Genomic DNA, 20,420 nt, shown 5'->3' with positions numbered 1-20,420 from the left:
TGAGCTCCGGTAAAACAGGAAGAGAAAATTTAGATACTCCGGTATAGCGTGATGTATGATACGCATGCCATTAAAAATTGATTACTTGAGATATATTATATCAAATTAAACTGTTAAAATTATGTTTCCTATTTTATATGAATACTAAATAAAAATTAAATTTTTTTTATAGATTATTTTACTATTGGATAGTTGGAAACTTATTGAACGGTCAAAGTGAGAATATCCAATGGCCCAATTTCAACAAACTGACATCCACGAATCATAGGCTATACTTGTTTAAAAAAATATAATTTTGGTATTGTGAGTTATAGACAGTGGTTAAAAATATTTAGTCTGTTTAAGTTGATATAATGCATGCCACGTATACAAATTTTGAGTGCCTGTGTATCAAGCATCATACGCTGCCTGAGTATTACAGGTAACGGCACTAGTAACTACCAGAAAGCCTGTCGTTACGTTTCTGATTAAAACTACGAATTTACCCTTGTTGTTAATAAACTATGACGAATTTATCCTGGCACATGTATATTAGATCCGAGCTGTTGGATGGACAGCCTTGCATGTTTTCTTCCATAAAATCAGGCCCTTTTGCTCATTAGGGTTATACTTGTACCTGAAGGTGTGGGGAACGGTTTGGGAGGACAAGACCGTCGGGCCGGCCTTGATGTATTGTGGTATATCTAAGCTGTCCATCCATTTTTCTAGATCATCTCAAGGTATATGACCAAACTAAAGTAGATCTAAATCTTAGGTCAACCACAGTAAAGGAAATAATGATTATTCAACGCCCATTAGAAGACAAAAACTAGAAATAATAAGTGGTAGCGGGTCTTTTCAGTTGGAACGATGAATGATATGGAATTCCATGGCATCAAAGAGCTGACCAAAATACTAGTCTCCGGAGAAGAATCAACTCAGAAAAGCCAACGTTACTTTAAAACATATGCACCTTTCAACTACTCTCTTGGAGCACGTACATTTGAATTATTCTACTTAATTAGAAAGGAAATACGAAAGTGAAAAGTCTGGCTCTCCTATTTAGAAGAAGGCTCTTTCCCATTAATTTATTTTCTATCATAATATCAAGCAGTGCAACACAATTCTACTTTACTAAGTCCCGTGCTCGTCCAAAGGAGAATGTTGCTTGGGGACTTCCAACTCCAGCTAGTTCAAGAGTCTCTGATAGTCGAACAGTGTCTGGTAGATCCTTGTTTTGTTCATCCCTTTTGTTAGTTGCTTGAACTGGATATTATTACCTAGGTCTCTAAACTTCACCGGAGGAAGACTAAGAAATAACAAGAAAGAAGGTTGTGGTAAATTCCAGTCGAAGAGTTTCCAAAGATAATGCATAAATATTTTGTATTGGCATGCAAAGGTTTTAACCCTTTTACTCCAAACTATGAACACCTGATCAGATATGTCAAGAACAAGTTGACGACCTGACTGCAACCCCTAAACCTAGCTTATAGTAAGCCAAAAGTGTCAACTTGAACCTAATTGGCTAAAAGAATATTGAAAATAGAGCAATTGCCAGCCAGATCAACAAATGCCTTCGAGTGCTCGAGTGGGAGCCCTAGTAGAGAAAAATAGGTTCTTTCTATGGGAGAACTCAAGTATATCCGAGCTTGACAATGACGAAATACATATCAGGTTGAAGAGAAGAGGTTAGAGTGAATGTTCAAATGATGAAGGCCTAGTCCCCCAAGCGAGGAGGCTAGGGCCATGGACAAGGACGAGGAAGGAACAATGACTATCAGGGGCAGAAGAAAGAGTTTGAGCAACTAAAAGGTTGCCCACCCACTTTCACAAGTAGATAGGAAATCTGTGGAAAGAGATATGAGGCCATCCAATCAAAACTATTGGTAGGGACTTTGGTTAAGGACTGGTAAGCACATAGTGTAAGTGAGCGAAGCGACCGATTAATTAAGAATAAAATCTAAATGTTGAGGGTTGCACCTACACATTATGAAGACTTCTGTAAATGACTACATAAAGGGTTAGTTTGGCTAAGCCAACTAACATAACAACCATTGAAGTTGTAGAGGCAGATTGACCAACAAAAGAGCATAAGAATGAAGGCCATAAAGGCAAATACATACATAAATATCTTACTGTATTAGGCACTGTTGGCCTAAGATTTTATACATTGGACTGCCAACCCCTTTCCTTCTCCTTACTAGTTTGATCTTTGAGAACCATCAATTTTAGTAGTTAGAGCGAGTCTAGGCCTATCAGTCGAGAAGTGTAACAACCCTCTCTTATGGCATAATTGCCGAATACTATTATCAATCCAAATCGTTCATTGTTTATAGAATTAAAAGCAAGCCTTAGTGCAAAAATTGTGTCAATCTAGTGATGTTAAGTTTTTAAGCAATGGCATGTAAATGGACAATTAATATTGACCGGAGAAATAAAATAGGTCCAATCATCATATTGAAACATCTAATGCATGGATCCTAGTTTGTATTTCTTATGATTATAAAGCAATACTTTGATTTGATAATTCTAACCAATTCATGGCTCATGAACGATGAATGATTGTAACAAATTAGCCACATTTAAAGAGTTAGGATCATCTAATCGACGCGATTCATTCACCATGGCTTGCTCTTAACTGTATGAATAAATGGATGGTTTAGATCGATGATAGGTCACCTCATGCGCCATTGAAAAGGTTTAGGGACATTACTTACATGCTTGAAGGTAAACATGTTACCAAAACCATACAAAAACATTCATTTGACCATATCACATATTAATAATTAAGAAGGAGAGAAAGCATATTTATATTTGAGCATAATCAGTGTATTTCCTTAGCATTTGGTTGAAAATGGCATACAAAATCAAAGAAATGTAGAGAGGAGCAAGAGTGAAAGGGATCACTATGAAACTTGACCTAACTCATGGACATCTTAGTGGGACGATTTTGTCATCTGATTATGTTAAGAACCTTGCCAATATCTCAAAAGCCCCAAGACTGATAAAACATAACAAGTTATGCTCTTTAAATCATTAGGATATCAAACATTCAGTTGCATGCAGGAAATAAAATTCAACTGGGCAGGTCACTAGTTCTCTACTACAAAGTAACAAATCTTCTCATGTCAAACAACAATATATTAACCTAAGGAAATATATTTTGTATTATTGTCATCCTTATGGTATTGCTCCACTTTACTCTTAGGGCCCGTTTGGATACCATGAAATAAGTTACTTTTTCTACTTACAAAAGTCGATAAATAACTTATTTGAGACAAGTAAGTTTGGTTTAAGATTAATTATAAGTAAATTTTTTTACTTAAAGTTAATTATTTCAACTTAATAAGTAGAAACCAATATAACTTACTTAAGGTATAAGTGACTTATCTTAAGTAACTTACGATCCATATGCTCCCCTCAATGACAAAATCACAAGAGCAATCAGCTTGTTAAGTCCTATCACACACATTGATATTTTGGAAGTCATGTAGCTCCTAGGCAATGTGGAATTGGATGTTAACATAGATTTTAAAATGTTGGTTGGTTTAGCTAATTGTCTCTTTAGAAGTCTTTTCAATTTAATATTTCATATACTTAGCTGAGAATCGCACAACAATCAAGAGAAAGTAAAAGGAAAAAAAAATAAAAAATAAAAATTCAATCTACGGACAAAATAGGACTTGAAAAATATTTTCCCATGCGTACTTGGAAACTCCTATGACAACATGGATGTGGGACAATATATTTCCTTATTGTTGTTTGTTTTACATATCATATTCCAAGGTAAATGTTAAAAGGCTAATGGTCAAAATGGGAGAGCTGTATCTCCTAATTGTAAAAATCTATATTTAAGTATTTAATATGTTTTTTAAGAAATTGTTTTACAGGTTTTTAAAAAAAAAATCAGGAAAATGAAATTGATTTCCCCATCTTTTCTTATCAAATAGAGGCAATTGTTACATTAGAGATTCTTCAAAAAGAAAAAAATGTTGCATCAAGGAAATTCGTATTGTTTTCAATGATATTTTAAGATTTTCTCTCCAAACAAGCAAGCCCTAATGGAAATTTGAATATTGGCAGCTCTTGTTGTTCATCACCATAAGTAGATCTTTTATGTTGACTGCCTTCCGTTTATTTGATTATTGAGAAGTGGTTTCTTCCTTTATGGTGAAGTAAATAAGATTTCTAAATGAAGTTAATGTTTATAATAAAGTCACGAAACAATGCATATATTATGTAAAACACTACCTGAGGATGAAAAGGGATTAGTGAAAAACGAAGGGGAAAATGGCCCCCTCGTTCTCTTTCTTTCGGGATGAGTTTGGATCATCTGTATCTATCAAACAGGAATCCAATCAAAAACTCGAGTGGTCTGACATACAATAGAGAGGAATGTATAAAAATTATCTATAAATCATATGTATTCTATGGGCCACCTAAGTTTTGAACGGCTTGATTTGGTGCATCCCTTGATCCTCATGAATGGGTTAGATGACACTATACACTATACGGTGGGCCCCACATTATAGATGGAAGTTTCTACGATGGGCATCACCTACCCAATGTCCCATGTTGTTGCATCTAGTGTGTCCCACATGAGTTTGTATTTAGCAAACAAGGATGTTTGGAGAGAAGATGGAAAGTTGGGAGAGAAGTGGAGTTGCTGGGAAACAACTATTTTTATTGTTTTTCTTTTCCTTTTTCCTTTTTTTTTCCATTTGATAATGGCTATATTTTCCTTTTCTCTTTAAAAAAATAATTAAAAAAATCTACAGTGCTTGGATGACGTGGACCAATAAAAATACCACAAATAGACACTCCCTATTTTCCTAAAAACAGAGAATTTGGACTCTCAGAGAACAATCATGACAGAGAAGCTAGCGTTACGTTCAAATACATATACCTTTCGACTACTCTCTCGAAGTATGCATATTCGAATTGCTTCACCTAAGTAGAACGAAAAGAAAGAATTGGAAATTCAAAGGAGGGGAGAACCAGAAGCTTCACTTCAAGTAGCTTACTAGATCTCCAAGTTAGAAGAAGGCTCGCTCTTTTCCATTGATTTGTTTTCTCTCAGAGCAACAAGCAGCAGAACCTAATTCTCATACTTCCATTCCTTGATAAAAGAAAAGAAAGAAATGAGAGTAAAGAAAAGAGAGATGAAAAGGGAGAAGGAGAAGAGAAGGAGAAGATTATAGTCGAAACCTCAGCAAACCCCCTCTATGCACATTATCACCCGAATTTGAAACCACTCCTATGTAAGTGCATCTCCTCCATCTACATATCATCTCTCTCTTGTTTATGCATTTGGGGGCCACCGAGGGGTGGGCCACATGCAAGGACAGTGCATTGCCTGCTACCCAACAGTGAAGTCACCTCACTGTCACCTCGCTGTGGAGCCCACCATGTTGTATGGGTTTTATCCATACTGTCCAGATTATGTGAGAACTATGTGATGTTTATTTTTGTCCAAACTGTTAATATGGTCATATAAACTTGGATTAAGGGAAAACACTGATAGCTAGGTTGATCCTAAAACTGACATGGGCATCATCACTAAAATAGTGGGAACAATCCCCACAAGCACAACATTAGGTCATTCAGGCCAAGATGAAGGGAAAAAACAAAAATCATCTCGATCCAAAACTTTTATGGCTCCCAAAATGTTTTTAATGGTTGACGCTCATTCAACACTGTTTCCTGGAATGTGGTCCATTTCAGATCGGGATATACCTCGTTATTGGTCTCATGCCGTAAAATGATCTTTAAAAATAGATGGACGGCATGGATGAAACACATACATCATAGTGGGGCCCACAGAGCACCCACCACTAGCCATTGGCTGGTGTCAGGGGGAGTAGTCAATCTGTTCCCATTCTGGATCACTGTATGGTTTCTGTGGCCCCCACCTGATGAATGGTCAGAATCTCGCACCTGTCTGCCACGTTGGCATGGGTTCCACGAACGCTACTCACCCACAAGGCCGTGAAGGCGTGAACCCCAAGCTGTTGTGATGCGTGAAGTGAGCTCCGGTAAAACAGGAAGAGAAAATTTAGATACTCTGGTATAGCGTGATGTATGATACGCATGCACTTAAAAATTGATTACTTGAGATATATTATATCAAATTAGGGTTATACTTGTACCTGAAGGTGTGGGGAGCGGTTTGGGATGACAAGACCGTCAGGCCGGCCTTGATGTATTGTGGTATATCCAAGCTGTCCATCCATTTTTCTAGATCATTTCAAGGCATAAGACCAGGAACTGAAGTAGATCTAAATCTTAGGTCAACCACAGTAAAGGAAATAATGATGATTCAACGCCCACTAGAAAACAAAAACTAGAAATAATAAGTGGTAGCAGGTCTTTGCAGTTGGAACGATGAATGATATGGAATTCCACGGCGTCAAAGAACTGACCGAAATACCAGCCTTAGGAGAAGAATCAACTCGGAAAAGCCAGCGTTACTTTAAAACACATTCACCTTTTAACTACTCACTCAGAGCACGCACATTTGTATTACTCTACTTGATTAGAAAGGAAATGAGAAATTGAGAAGTCTGACTCTCCTGGTTAGAAGAAGGCTCTTTCGCATTAATTTATTTTCTATCATAATATCAAGCGGCGCAACTCAGTTCTACTTTACTAAGGCCCATACCCGTCCAAAGGAGAAAGTCGATTGGGGACTTCCAACTCCAGCTGGTTCAAGAGTCTCCAATAGTTGAACCTTGTCTAGTAGATCCTTGTTTCGTTCATCCCTTTTGTTAGTTGCTTGATCTGGATATTATTACCTAGGTCTCTAAACTTCACCCGAGGAAGAATGAGAGACAACAAGAAAGAAGGTTGTGGTAAATTCCGGTCGAAGAGTTTCCAATAAGATAATGCATAAATATTCTGTATTGGCATGCAAAGGTTTTAATCCTTTTACTCCAAATTATGAACACCTGATTGAATATGTCAAGAACGAGTTGATGACTATAGGGTAAGTGGCTGACTGCAACCCCTAAACCTAGCTTATAGTAAGCCAAAAGTGTCAACTTGAACCTAATTGGCTAAAAGAATATTGAAAATAGAGCAATTGCCAGCCGGATCAATGATTGCCTTTGAGTGCTCGAGTGAGAGCCCTAGTAGAGAAAAGTAGGCTCTTTCTATGGGAGAAGTTGAGTATATTCGAGCTTGCAACAATGACGAAATACATATCAAGTCGAAGAGAAGAGGTCAGAGTGAATGTTGAAATGAAGGCCTAGTCCCCCAAGCAAGGAGGCTAAGGCCATGGACAAGGATGAGGAAGGAACAATGACTATCAGGGGCAAAAGAAAGAGTTTGAGCAACTAAAAGGTTGCCCACCCACTTTCACAAGTTTATAGGAAATCCACGAAAAGAGATATGAGGCCATCCAATCAAAACTATTGGCAGGGATTTTGGTTAAGGACTGGTAAGCACATAGTGTAAGTAAGAGAAGCGACGGATTAATTAAGAATAAAATCTAAATGTTGATGGTTGCACCTGACGCATTATGAAGACTTCTATAGATGACTGCATAAAGGGTTAGTTTGGCTAAGCCAACTAACTTAACAACCATTGAAGTTGTAGAGGAAGCTTGACCAAGAGCATAAGAATGAAGGCCATAAAGGCAAATACATACATACATACATGCATACATACATACATACATATATATCTAGATATATATATATATATATATATATATATATATATATATATATATATATATATATATATATATATATATATATTGTTGATGCAAAAAATTGGTAACCCTTCCTCCGATCTTCCACCTGCGCAAGGATGAAACAAAGGAGACCCTGGCTAGAGCCGAGGACTCTCTGATGCTAAAGTCAGTGATGGGACAATGTAGGAAGGATTTTTTAGAAAGGTTTTCTGCGTACCTCTCAACTTGGAGTGTTCTCCGTATTCATAGGAATAGGAGGATCCCATCGTGCTAGGATTCTTTCCCTGTTATTTTGGAGATTTGATTTCAATCCGTTTTTGGTTTCCATCCGATCCCGAGATCCTTAAGATCGGGGAGCCTTTTATGAGATTTCTGGGACAGCGTTTTCATTCATGCCTTCTTTTCCTTGCTCGGCCCAGTTTTGACTGACTCTAATAATGAGTTAATCTGGACCAGCTTTCTGGGTCAAGTTGTTGCCATCTGTCGGGTGAGATGGAGCCGATCCGTAATCGAATCCTCTCTTACTCCGATAGCTGACCTTATAACCGACCTTATTGGGTCAGTTTTACGGTTAGTCAGGCGGCTTCTGAACTTAAGGTCTTAATCGGCCTTTTATATGTTGCTGCCTCATTGTCTGAGTCAACTTCATACATCTATGTAATTTGCCTTTGGCTCATGACTTTATAAGTCTCGGTTGGAGTTTCCATTCCTTATAAACCAAGCTAAGTCTCTCCTTTAAGACATTGAGGTCTCTTGCCTCGGTTAGGCTTATTGCTTCGAACTCCTTGGCCGAGTCAATAGAGTTGGTCCATTTCATAACCGGGTCCCCAGACTTGTCATATTTTTCCCTAACAATAAGCCCCCTTACTCGCGTCAACTATGTTGATGCTAACGAGTAGAGTTTTGGGTTGGATTGGACCGGAGACCGATATTATTATGGGACATTTAATGTTCGTATGTCGTCCTGAACATGTGTTGATTCGTTGGTTGAGGTCGCATGTGCAAGAAGTCATCAGAGCATTTCTTCGGCCAACGAGGTTCGGACGCGTGGCGGGAGCGGCTCCTCCATCAGTCGGCGTGCTGTTGTGGGTCAAATATTGCATATCAGACCCAGTTATTGCATGAATTTACAAGCATGATACCGTTTAAATGGCCTGATTTAATTGTGTTTGTAATGCAGAGTGTATTTACGAGCATGGACTGAAAAAGGATGCTTAAAGCATGGATTTAACGCTCTAATGACACCAAAGCATGGGATGGACCCCAGGAGACCAAGATCGACTGATTTGCACGCCAGGGATCCAAGAAAATCGAGGAATTGAAGCTCAAGTGGCCTGAAAAGTGTCCAGAATGCAAGATCATAGGGTTCCCACCATCCGATCAGTTCGAAACTCCATACGTGACTTGAGGACCATAAATGAACCGTACACGTAAAATTTCAGCTCCTGGATCACTGTGAAAGTGGCCCAACGGACAGATCAGCTCCTTTAATCATTATGTGGGGCCCGCCTGATATCTGGATATACTTCAAAATTGGTATGGACGGTTTATAAGATATGACAGAATGGATGGACGGCACAGATTTCTCTCAAACATTACGATGGACCCATATGTACATTGCATGTACATAGGGTACATGTGCACGAGCAATGCACCGGACGGAGAGTCCGGTCAAAAATCGAGTTGACCCGAAGTCCGTCCTTAACAAGGAAACAGCGACCGACGCTGTTTCGATGGGCGCTCGATGTGGGCCCCACTCGCGCCTCATTTCGACAATCCGGACCGTCTAGTCATTCCAGAGGATCCAACCGACCGTACAAGAGGGGTTTCTCCAAACCCATACATGCATATGTGCGTGGGTCTCTGTTTAAATGCAGGATGGACGGCTGAGTTGCAATTCAATGGGCCGCATCAACGGACAACCAAAACCGTCCATCTCCAACCGGAATTTCGAGGCGAATCCAACTGACGGAGTGGATTTCCTCTCCAGCATCGTTCATGGCCGCAAGCCCTGCGTCCATGAAAACCGGACGCTGTGGGCTGTTCTGTGATCAAGGGCACGGTCGGATCCATGATCCGGACCGTCCGCATGCTCGATCAGGTGGTCTTGACCCCTCCAAGAAGCCCGATTCTGATTTTGGACGATCAGTCGTCCAAAATCTCGATCCAAACACAAGATGTTTTGCGTTTCACTACGCATACGAACGTAGTTTGAATAGCTGGCTGCGTAAAAATGGGTTCTGCAACCTATTCCTTTTGGGACTCCACAGCAGCTCCCAGGGGAGGCCGTTCATCTTTAAAAAGGGGAGGAAGAGGTTGGCTGGGGGGAGCGTGGGAAGGGAAAAATGGGGATTGAAGGTGGGTTTTCTGCTGGCTCGTCTTTAGTTTTTGGCAGGGACGTGAGAAGCCGTGAACAGAGGAAAGCTTGGCTGCTGCTGCACGTCAGGGAGAGTGAAAGAAAAACGGGAGAGAAAGAGGGGTGGAGCAGGGCTGAGCTCTGGCCCTGGGAGCTGACCCGGTTCTCCTTCTTCCTCTTTTTCTTCTTCTTCTTCTTTTTAATTGGAATTTAGCCCATATCATGTGTGGCTAAACCTCTTAGCTAGGGCTAAGAGGTGAAGCCTGTAGCGAGATGGGAGATTTTACTATGTGCCTTTAATTCATAAACTGAATTTGATTTAGTTGATTATTATAAGAAATATTTTTCTTAGTCTTTAATGGTCTGTTGTGACTGAAATTACAATGGGTTTGCAATGGCTTTGAATATTTCTTTCCCCTTTTTATGTTTATGAAGTCAGGAAGCCCTGTTGTTCATCATTGCTCCATGGGCAGGGTAGGATGACAGTACCCTTCCTGATCCTCATACATTGTTGATTGGTTGGTATTAGTTTAATCCTGTTGTTTGCTTTGTCTCCTGGGCATGGTTAGATGATGGAATCCATTCTAATTCATATACCTTCCACCTCTTGAAAACTATATCAAAGGAAGTCTAGTTAATTTCCATGATTTCTGATGCAGGCATAAGATCTCCCTGATCTCTACAAGTGGATCCTCTGATTCCCTAGTTTTCTTCCTCTGAATTCCTTAAAGTTTTAGATAATTATTCCACAATTATTCCTTAAACTCTATTTGGTTTAGATCACATCTTAGTCTAATTCTAGTTCTACTTGGTTTCAGATAACGTACAGGTATCAGTCCCTGTGGATTCGACCTCGGTCTTACCGAGTTTATTACTACATCACAACCCTATACTTGGGGTGTGAACAAGTTTTTAGCGCCGTTGCCGGGGACTGATAGTTACGATTCTCTAAAATTAATTGGTTTTAGGATTAGTTTAAGATTAGGATTTTACTAACCTTAGTTTTTTATTTGAGTTTAAAACTAACTTGTTTCCTGTTTTATAGGATCTTGACATAAGTTTCTCAATTGGTAATTCCTTCCTAATCTCTCTACTTTTTCCTATTTTTAGAATTAGGGTTTAAATTTTAGAAATTTTCTAATTCTACTATCCTCCCTTCTGTAGGAAATAGTTTATTTTTAGAAATTAGGTTATTTCTTTCCCTTTTTAGAAATTAACTTTTTATTTTTATTTTAGTAACTTTCTAATTCTAACTCTCTTAGAATATAATTTGTTTCCTAATTTATTTTTAGAATTTTTGTTTAGAAACTACCCTTCCTATTTTGTAGGCCTTTAAGATAGAAATTTCTAATTCGGTAAGCTCCTTCCCTACTTTCTATTTTTCAGTTCTCTTTTAATAATTTACTTTCTAGTTTAAATCTTTCCTAATTTATTTTAGAAATTTTCACTTTTTTTTAGGAATTCCTTCTTTTAGAAATTAATTTACTACTATTTTTCTTTTAAAGGATCGTTCTTCTCTTTTTAAAATCTAACTTATTTTGTTTTATTTTGCAGGTTTTAACTTAGGACTCCAATTTGGTAATTTCTTTCCAACTCTCTCTTTCTTTTTAGATTTTCTTTTCCTTTCTTAGGATTAGGTTTTTAATTGAGGGCTGTGAGTGTTTTCATGCCCAAGTGGGCCCGTGACAATACTCGACGTCTCTTGACTGAAGGAGGATTGGTTGAGGGGTTGACTATCCATCGCAGGACTAGACACCGTTCAAAATCCCCTGAGTTAACTGAAGTTATGGCTGAAGACCAACCTCCTCTACTTCCACCCAGGGTGGAGGATACCCAAGATGAGAACGAGGTGCAACAGGCACCCCCGTCTCGTACTTTACGAGATTATCTACAACCGGCGGGAGTAAGTATGCCCTCATGCATGATTTTTCCTGAAAACACAGGACAAATGGACATCAAGGCAGGAGTTATCCAACTCCTTCCCAAATTCCATGGACTTGAATCAGAGAGTCCATATTTGCATTTGAAAGAGTTCGATGAGATTATGGCTACTTTATGTTTTCCTAATGTATCTGAGGATACAATTAGGCTGAAACTCTTTCCTTTTTCCTTAAAAGAGAAAGCTAAGACGTGGTTACATTCACTGCGTCCTAGATCCATTGGCACATGGAACGACATGCAGAGGGAATTCATAAAAAAATTCTTCCCACATCATAAAACGATTACCCTCAGAAAAACAATCATGAACTTTGCCCAAAAGGAAGATGAAACATTCTTCCAATGTTGGGAAATGTTCAAAGATTTGGTCAGTTCATGCCCACAACACGGATTTGAAACGTGGCGCATTACAAATTTTTTCTATGATGGACTGACATCTTCCATGCACCAAATGGTCGAGACAATGTGTAATGGAGAGTTCATCAACAAAGATGTTGACGAGGTATGGGATTACCTCGATTGTCTCGTTGAAAAAACACAATCATGGGACTATTACCCAATGGCGAACACCACGTCTAGGCCGACTCAATTAAAGGAGAAAGGTGGATTATATCTCTTGAAAGAAGATGATGATCTCAAGTGTAAAGTGACTACGCTCATAAGGAAAGTTGAGGCCATGGAAGGAAAGAAGGATAAGGTCAATGAAATTGTTTGCGGCATCTGTGATTGCAACATTCACACAACTGAAAACTGTCCTACAATACCTACCTTTCGAGGAGTGTTGAATGAACAAGCCAATGCCGTAAATAACTATCAAAGACCTTTTACTGGACCTAACTCCAATACATACAATCCTGGCTAGAAAAATTATCCAAACTTTAGTTGGAGGAATGGACAAACGGCTACCCCTTCAGGTTTCTTCAATCAAAATCCAAATCAAGTGAAACCTCAAGAGGAACCGGTTCAAAATCCCATACAAGAGCTGGCTCAGGCAATGCGGGGAATTACAGATTTTATGCAAAAGATAGATTCTCGTATGACGGTTATAGAAAAGGGGATGCTTCCTGCACAACCTCTCCCCAATCCTAAACCGCAGTACGAGAGTAATGATCCCAGCTCTTCAAATCAGATGGGGCATGTTAAATCCATCACCACTCTTAGGAGTGGGAAAATCATTGATAAAACTCTTCCGGTTAGGCCCGAAAAGCCTCAAGAACCAGAAGAGGACAACAATGATGGATCTAGTGATGCCCCACAAAAAGTAGAACCGGAACTTCTAGAGAAGCCAGTTGCACCATTCCCCCAACGGTTGGTTTTACCAAAACCTCTCTCTAACTCTCAGGATATCCTAGAGGTGTTGAAACAAGTGAAAGTCAATATTCCTCTACTCGATGTCGTTAAACAGATACCTTCATATGCCAAATTCCTGAAAGACTTATGCACGACCAAAAGACGGAAAATTATTCAAAAGAAAATCTTCTTGACTGAGAAAGTGAGTGCCATCCTGAAGCAAGACGTGCCGCAGAAATTCAAGGATCCCGGTAGCCGAACCATATCATGTGTAATCGGGAACCATCGAATTGATCATGCACTTCTTGACTTAGGAGCGAGCGTCAATCTGATTCCCTACTCGGTATACAAATAGTTAGGTTTGGGTGAATTAAAATCCACCCTAATCACACTACAACTTGCTAATCACTCTGTTCGTGTACCAAGAGGGATAATTGAGGATGTGTTAGTCCAGGTCGATAGATTTTACTACCCTGTAGATTTTATCATCCTGGACACCGAACCCATCAATAACATGAGCACTCAGATTCCCGTCATTCTTGGTCGTCCATTCCTTGCCACGTCAAATGCAATTATCAATTGCAGGAATGGTGTGATGACTGTCTTTTGAAAATTTGACATTGGAGTCAAACATTTTTTTCAATAACGCAGCAACTCAGAGGATGATGACGATTTCCACGACATTAACATGATTGACTCTTTCGTGGAAGATACGACACCGCTGACCTTATCCTCCGACCATCTGGAGACGTGTCTGGCCCACTCCCATGATTTTGATGATGACATGATTAGGGAGACGTGTGCCTTGCTTGATATTACACCGGTACTTGAAGTTAACCGGTGGAGGCCACAATTTGAAGAATTGCCACAAACCGATGTAGTGCCTCTACCGTCTAACCTCAAGCCGCCGAAGCTTGACCTAAAACCTTTGCCCTCTGATTTGAAATATGCCTATTTAGGTCAAGATGAGACATACCCGGTGGTGATCTCTGCCCACCTGGAGAAAGAACAGGAGAGTATGCTCATATCTACTCTCATTGAGCATAAAGGAGCCCTGGGATGGACGATAGCGGACCTCAAGGGAATCGATCCCTCGATTTGTACTCACCGCATATATCTTGAGGATAATGCAAAAACCACTCGGCAACCACAACGTAGACTAAATCCAAACATGAAGGAAGTGGTTAAGGCCGAGGTTCTTAAACTATTGGACGTAGGTATCATATACCCTATATCTGATAGTCAATGGGTGAGCCCAACTCAAGTGGTCCCTAAGAAGTCCGGAATCACCATCATAGCCAATGTTAATAATGAACTCGTACCAACTAGAGTCACTACTGGTTGGAGAATGTGTATTGACTACAGAAAGTTGAATACCGTCACAAGAAAAGACCACTTTCCTTTACCATTCATTGATCAGATCCTGGAAAGGTTAGCTAGTCATTCCTATTATAGTTTCCTTGACGGGTATTTGGGCTACAACCAGATAGAGATAGCCCCTGAAGACCAGGAAAAGACCACATTTACATGTCCCTACGGCACTTTTGCCTATCGAAGGATGCCATTCGGACTATGTAATGCCCCTGCCACTTTTCAGCGATGTATGCTTAGTATTTTTTCTGGCATGGTGGGGCAATATCTAGAGGTCTTCATGGACGACTTCTCTGTTTATGGTCCATCTTTCAGCAAATGCTTGGAAAGTCTTAAATGTGTGCTGAAAAGATGTGAAGAAAAGAACTTGGTACTTAATTGAGAGAAGTGTCATTTCATGGTTCAGAAGGGAATTGTCCTTAGGCATATCATCTCGTCCAAAGGAATCGAGGTAGATAAGGCAAAAATTGATCTTATCTCTAACCTACCTCCACCCAAAAACATTAGAGACGTGCGATCCTTCTTAGGACACGCAGGATTTTACAGGCGATTCATAAAGGACTTTAGTCTCCTCTCTCGTCCTTTATGCACTCTTCTTCAAAAGGATGCTCCGTGCGAGTAGATTGAGCAATGCCAGGAAGCTTTCACCAAGCTTAAGGGCATGTTAACCACTGCACCTATCATGCAGCCACCCGACTGGAACCTTCCTTTTGAGCTTATGTGCGACGCTTCTGATTATGCTCTTGGAGCGGTTCTAGGCCAGAGAAAGATAAGAGGCCCTACGTCATTCATTACGCAAGTAGAACTTTAAATTCTGCCCAGGTGAACTACTCGACTACAGAAAAGGAACTCTTAGCTGTAGTGTTCGCCTTGGACAAATTTAGGTCCTACTTGATTGGATCCAAGATCATTATCTACACAGATCATGCGGCACTTAAGTATCTTCTTTCTAAGAATGATTATAAGCCCCGTTTGATACGATGGATCCTTCTACTTCAAGAATTTGATTTGGAAATTAAAGATAAAAAGGGAGTAGAGAACGTAGTGGCCGATCACCTTTCTCGCCTTAATACCTCTGATTCCCTTGAGACGCCCCATATCAACGACATGTTCCCTGATGAACAACTGTTCAGAGTCTCCCATTCACCTTGGTTCGCTGATATTGTTAATTATCTTGCTACAAGTGCCATACTGACACAATGGACCGCGCAAGATAAGAAGAAATTCTTCACCGAGGTGCGCAACTTTTTCTGGGATGATCCTTACTTATTTAAATATTGCCCAGACCAAATCCTAAGGAGATGTGTACCAGACGATGAGCATCAGAGCGTCATCTCCTTCTGTCACTCACAAGCCTGTGGTGGTCACTTTTCTGCTAAAAAGACCACGTCCAAGATTCTGTAGTGTGGCTTTTACTGGTCCACTATGTTTAGGGACACTCATGAGTTTTGCAAAGCTTGTGAGCGTTGTCAAAAATTGGGAGCATTGTCCCGTCGAAATATGATGCCTTTGAATTCCATCCTTATCATTGAAGCATTTGATTGCTGGGGCATCGATTTCATGGGACCATTTCCCCAATCGTTTGGAAATTTGTATATTTTGCTCGCCGTGGATTATGTCACTAAATGGGTTAAAGCGATTCTGTGTCGAACTAATGACCATCGCACGGTCATTAAATTCCTAAAAGAAAACATCATTTCTCGATTCGGAACGCCTCGAGCCATCATTAGTGATGGGGGCTCACACTTTTGTAATAGACCATTCGAGAGCTTAATGAAGAAATACGGTATCTCTCATAAGGTGAGCACCCCGTACCACCCACAGACAAGTGGGCAAGTTGAGATTTCTAATAGGAAAATTAAATACATTTTGGAGCAAACGGTTAACCCTGACCGTAACGATTGGTCAATCTAATTGACCGATGCCTTATGGGCATACCGTACTGCCTTTAAAACCCCTATTGGAATGTCTCCCTTTAGAGTTGTCTATGGGAAAGCTTGTCACTTGCCTGTGGAGCTGGAACATAAAGCGTACTGGGCGATCAAAAATCTTAATTTCAATCTGGACAACGCTGGCTCGCTACGCAAACTTCAATTGAATGAACTTGAGGAAATCCGGAATGATGCGTACGATAATTCGAGAATTTACAAGGACAAGATGAAAGCATTTCATGACCAACACATTTTGCGAAAATCATTCACGCCTGGTCAGAAGGTCCTTTTGTACAATTCTCGATTACATCTCTTTCCGGGTAAGCTTCGATCTCGTTGGACCGGCCCTTACATTGTTCTCACTGTTTTTCCGCATGGGGCCATTGAGATAAGAGATCCCGACAATGGCAAGGAGTTTAAAGTCAATGGACATCGATTGAAATCATTTGTCGAGAAATTTGATTCAGAGGACATGTCCATGCCTCTGACTGATCCTGTTTACCAGGATTGATCTCCTAGTCTGATGGAGGTTTAGGTAGGTTTCCTGTTTTCTTAGGACTAAGGTAGTTGCTTTATTTGTCTGGCTGAAGACGGTAAACTTAGCGCTCCTGGGAGGCAACCCAGTTCTTTATTACATTTCATTTTTATCATTAGTTAGTTCAATGTTTGTGGGTAACATTACTGCAAACCCTCACGAGACTACAACTCGTCCACTAGGGGCAACCTAGGGGTTTAAAGGCTTGTTGCATACGCTAAATGCAATCAAGAGCACCTACAAAAGTGGTATAGGTAGGATTTTGTCTTTATTTTTTGGTTTCTCTCTTGTACTTACGTAAATATCTGTGGAAAGCCTCTTGATTCTTTCAGGTATTATCTTCCCATCACTTCTCATTTACTTATTTTGTCCCATGTGCATTGCATGCTTATTTCTTTTACATTGAGGACAATGTAGATTTTAGGTTGGGGGTGGGAGATTAGGTTTCCTAATCAGTATTTTCTTAGTCTTGAGCAGAAATTGTGAAAATTTTTAAATTTTTCTAGAATTTTGTATGAATTCGAAGCGATTTTGACGGCCATCTTGGATTTAGAATTTTTTTTTAAAAGATAAGTGATGTTGGAATTGATGACTCTTGGATTCAACTATTTGTTAGATTTTACAGTTAAGTTAGAACTATTAATCCATGATTAGAAGTTTTAAACATTGATTGAATCATAATTTTACATGTCACATCTCGCTTTCACATTAAGGTTTCAGTTTGATATTGAAAGATTTATTTGGTACTCACTAAACATGAAAGGAACCAACTTGAAAAATTGAATGGATTGGGCGAATAGTCTTTACCATAGGTTTGCTCCCTATAGGTGAGGATTCGATTCCCCATGGATGATATTTGAAAAGGAGTTGGGTGTACAGTCTTTACCTTAGGTTTGCTCCCTATAGGTGAGGTCTGATCCTTCTTCTTGGCATTACTTCTAATGAAAAAGTCAAAAATTAAAAGAATAAAGAGATAATGTGTAAGGCAAAGTTGGATTACCGTGAATTCTCTTATTGGTCTCCGATAATATCTTTAAATAGAGAGGTGAATCTTAATGTTGATAAGTCAAGATTAGACTTTACATCCATGGAACTCAATATTTAGAATCATTCTAATTAATGGATTAATATTTGAGCTTGATTATGAAGTACCGTGAGTTTAATTCTAGGATAAAGTAATGCCAACATTCATAAATCTTAGAATTCGAATATCTGAATTGTTTTTCATAAATCATTCGAGTTTATAGAAATTGTTCTGTAATTCTCAACTTACTTTTCGCATACCTTGCTCGGGACTAGCAAGATGCTGGTTGGGGGTTGTGTTGTGGGTCAAATATTGCAAATCAGACCCAGTTATTGCATGAATTTACAAACATGATACCGTTTAAATAGCCTGATTTAATTGTGTTTGTAATGCAGAGTGTATTTACGAGCATGGACTGAAAAAGGATGCTTAAAGCATGGATTTAACGCTCTAATGACACCAAAGCATGAGATGGACCCCAGGAGACCAAGATCGACTGATTTGCATGCCAGGGATCCAAGAAAATCGAGGAATTGAAGCTCAAGTGACCTGAAAAGTGTCCAGAATGCAAGATCATAGGGTTCCCACCATCTGATCAGTTCGAAACTCCATACGTGGCCTGAGGACCATAAATGAACCGTACACGTAAAATTTTAGCTCCTGGATCACTGTGGAAGTGGCCCAACGAACAGATCAGCTCCTTTAATCATTATGTGGGGCCCGCCTGATATCTGGATATACTTCAAAATTGGTATGGACGGTTTATAAGATATGACAGAATGGATGGATGGCACAGATTTCTCTCAAACATTACGATGGACCCATATGTACATTGCATGTACATAGGGTACATGTGCACGAGCAATGCACCGGACGGAGAGTCCGATCAAAAATTGAGTTGACCCGAAGTCCGTCCTTAACAAGGAAACAGTGACCGAAGCTGTTTCGACGGGCGCTCGATGTGGGCCCCACTCGCGCCTCATTTCGACAATCCGGATCGTCTAGTCATTCCAGAGAATCCAACTGATCGTACAAGAGGGGTTTCTCCAAACCCATACACACATATGTGCGTGGGTCTCTGTTTAAATGCAGGATGGACGGCTGAGTTACAATTCAATGGGCCGCATCAACGAACAACCAAAACCGTCCATCTCCAACCGGAATTCCGAGGCGAATCCAACTGACGGAGTGGATTTCCTCTCCAGCATCGTTCATGGCCTCCACCAACATCCCAGCGCAAGAACCGCGCAAGCCCTGTTACGCGCAACCGGGACTTCCAGGCCGTTCCGTGATCAGGACGGTGATCGGATTAGCAATCCAAATCGTTAATTCTCATCAACAGGGAGCCGTGACCACCTCCAAGAAGCCCGATTCTGATTTTGGACGATCAGTCGTCCAAAATCTCGATCCAAACACAAGATGTTTTGCGTTTCACTACGCATACGAATGCAGTTTGAATAGCTGGCTGCCTAAAAACGGGTTCCGCAACCTATTCCTTTTGGGACTCCACAGCAGCTCCCAGGGGAGGCCGTTCATCTTTAAAAAGGGGAGGAAGAGGTTGGCTGGGGGGAGCATGGGAAGGGAAAAATGGGGATTGAAGGTGGGTTTTCTGCTGGCTCGTCTTTAGTTTTTGGCAGGGACGTGAGAAGCCGTGAACAGAGGAAAGCTTGGCTGCTACTGCACGTCAGGGAGAGTGAAAGAAAAACGAGAGAGAAAGAGGGCTGAACGTGAGTGGGCGGCTGGAATGACGTGGAGCTGGTTTTTGTTCCTTCTCTCTTGTTCTTTTCTTTCTTCTTTTTTCTATTATCACTTGTTTTGAGTTTAATCCATTCATGTGTGGCTAAACCTCTTAGCTAGGGCTAAGAGGTGAAGCCTGTAGTGAGATGGGAGGTTCTACTTTGTGCCTTTAAAATTCATAAACTGAATTTGATTTAGTTGATTATTATAAGGAATATTTTTCTTAGTCTTTAATGGTCTGTTGTGACTGAAATTACAATGGGTTTGCAATGGCTTTGAATATTTCTTTCCCCTTTTTATGTTTATGAAGTCAGGAAGCCCTGTTGTTCATCATTGCTCCATGGGCAGGGTAGGATGACAGTACCCTTCCTAATCCTCATACATTGTTGATTGGTTGGTAATTAGTTTAATCCTGTTGTTTGCTTTGTCTCCTGGGCATGGTTAGATGATGGAATCCATTCTAATTCATATACCTTCCACCTCTTGAAAACTATATCAAAGGAAGTCTAGTTAATTTCTATGATTTCTGATGCGGGCATAAGATCTCCCTGATCTCTACAAGT

The 20,420-nt window shown here is 40.1% G+C and overlaps 1 non-coding gene across 1 annotated transcript; it reads right to left on the bottom strand.

Moving 5' to 3' along the window:
• Nucleotides 1-12,255: 12,255 nt before the first annotated feature.
• Nucleotides 12,256-12,362, bottom strand: LOC131241679 (small nucleolar RNA R71). The gene has a single exon (XR_009169236.1). It is a non-coding gene; the product is annotated as a small nucleolar RNA R71 (small nucleolar RNA).
• Nucleotides 12,363-20,420: the final 8,058 nt, after the last annotated feature.

This window comes from Magnolia sinica, chromosome 3 (genome assembly GCF_029962835.1).
Source record: "Magnolia sinica isolate HGM2019 chromosome 3, MsV1, whole genome shotgun sequence".
In the NCBI taxonomy this organism is placed as follows: Eukaryota; Viridiplantae; Streptophyta; class Magnoliopsida; order Magnoliales; family Magnoliaceae; genus Magnolia; species Magnolia sinica.
Note: the sequence above shows the minus strand (reverse complement) of the source record. Positions and strands in the feature narration are given on the sequence as shown.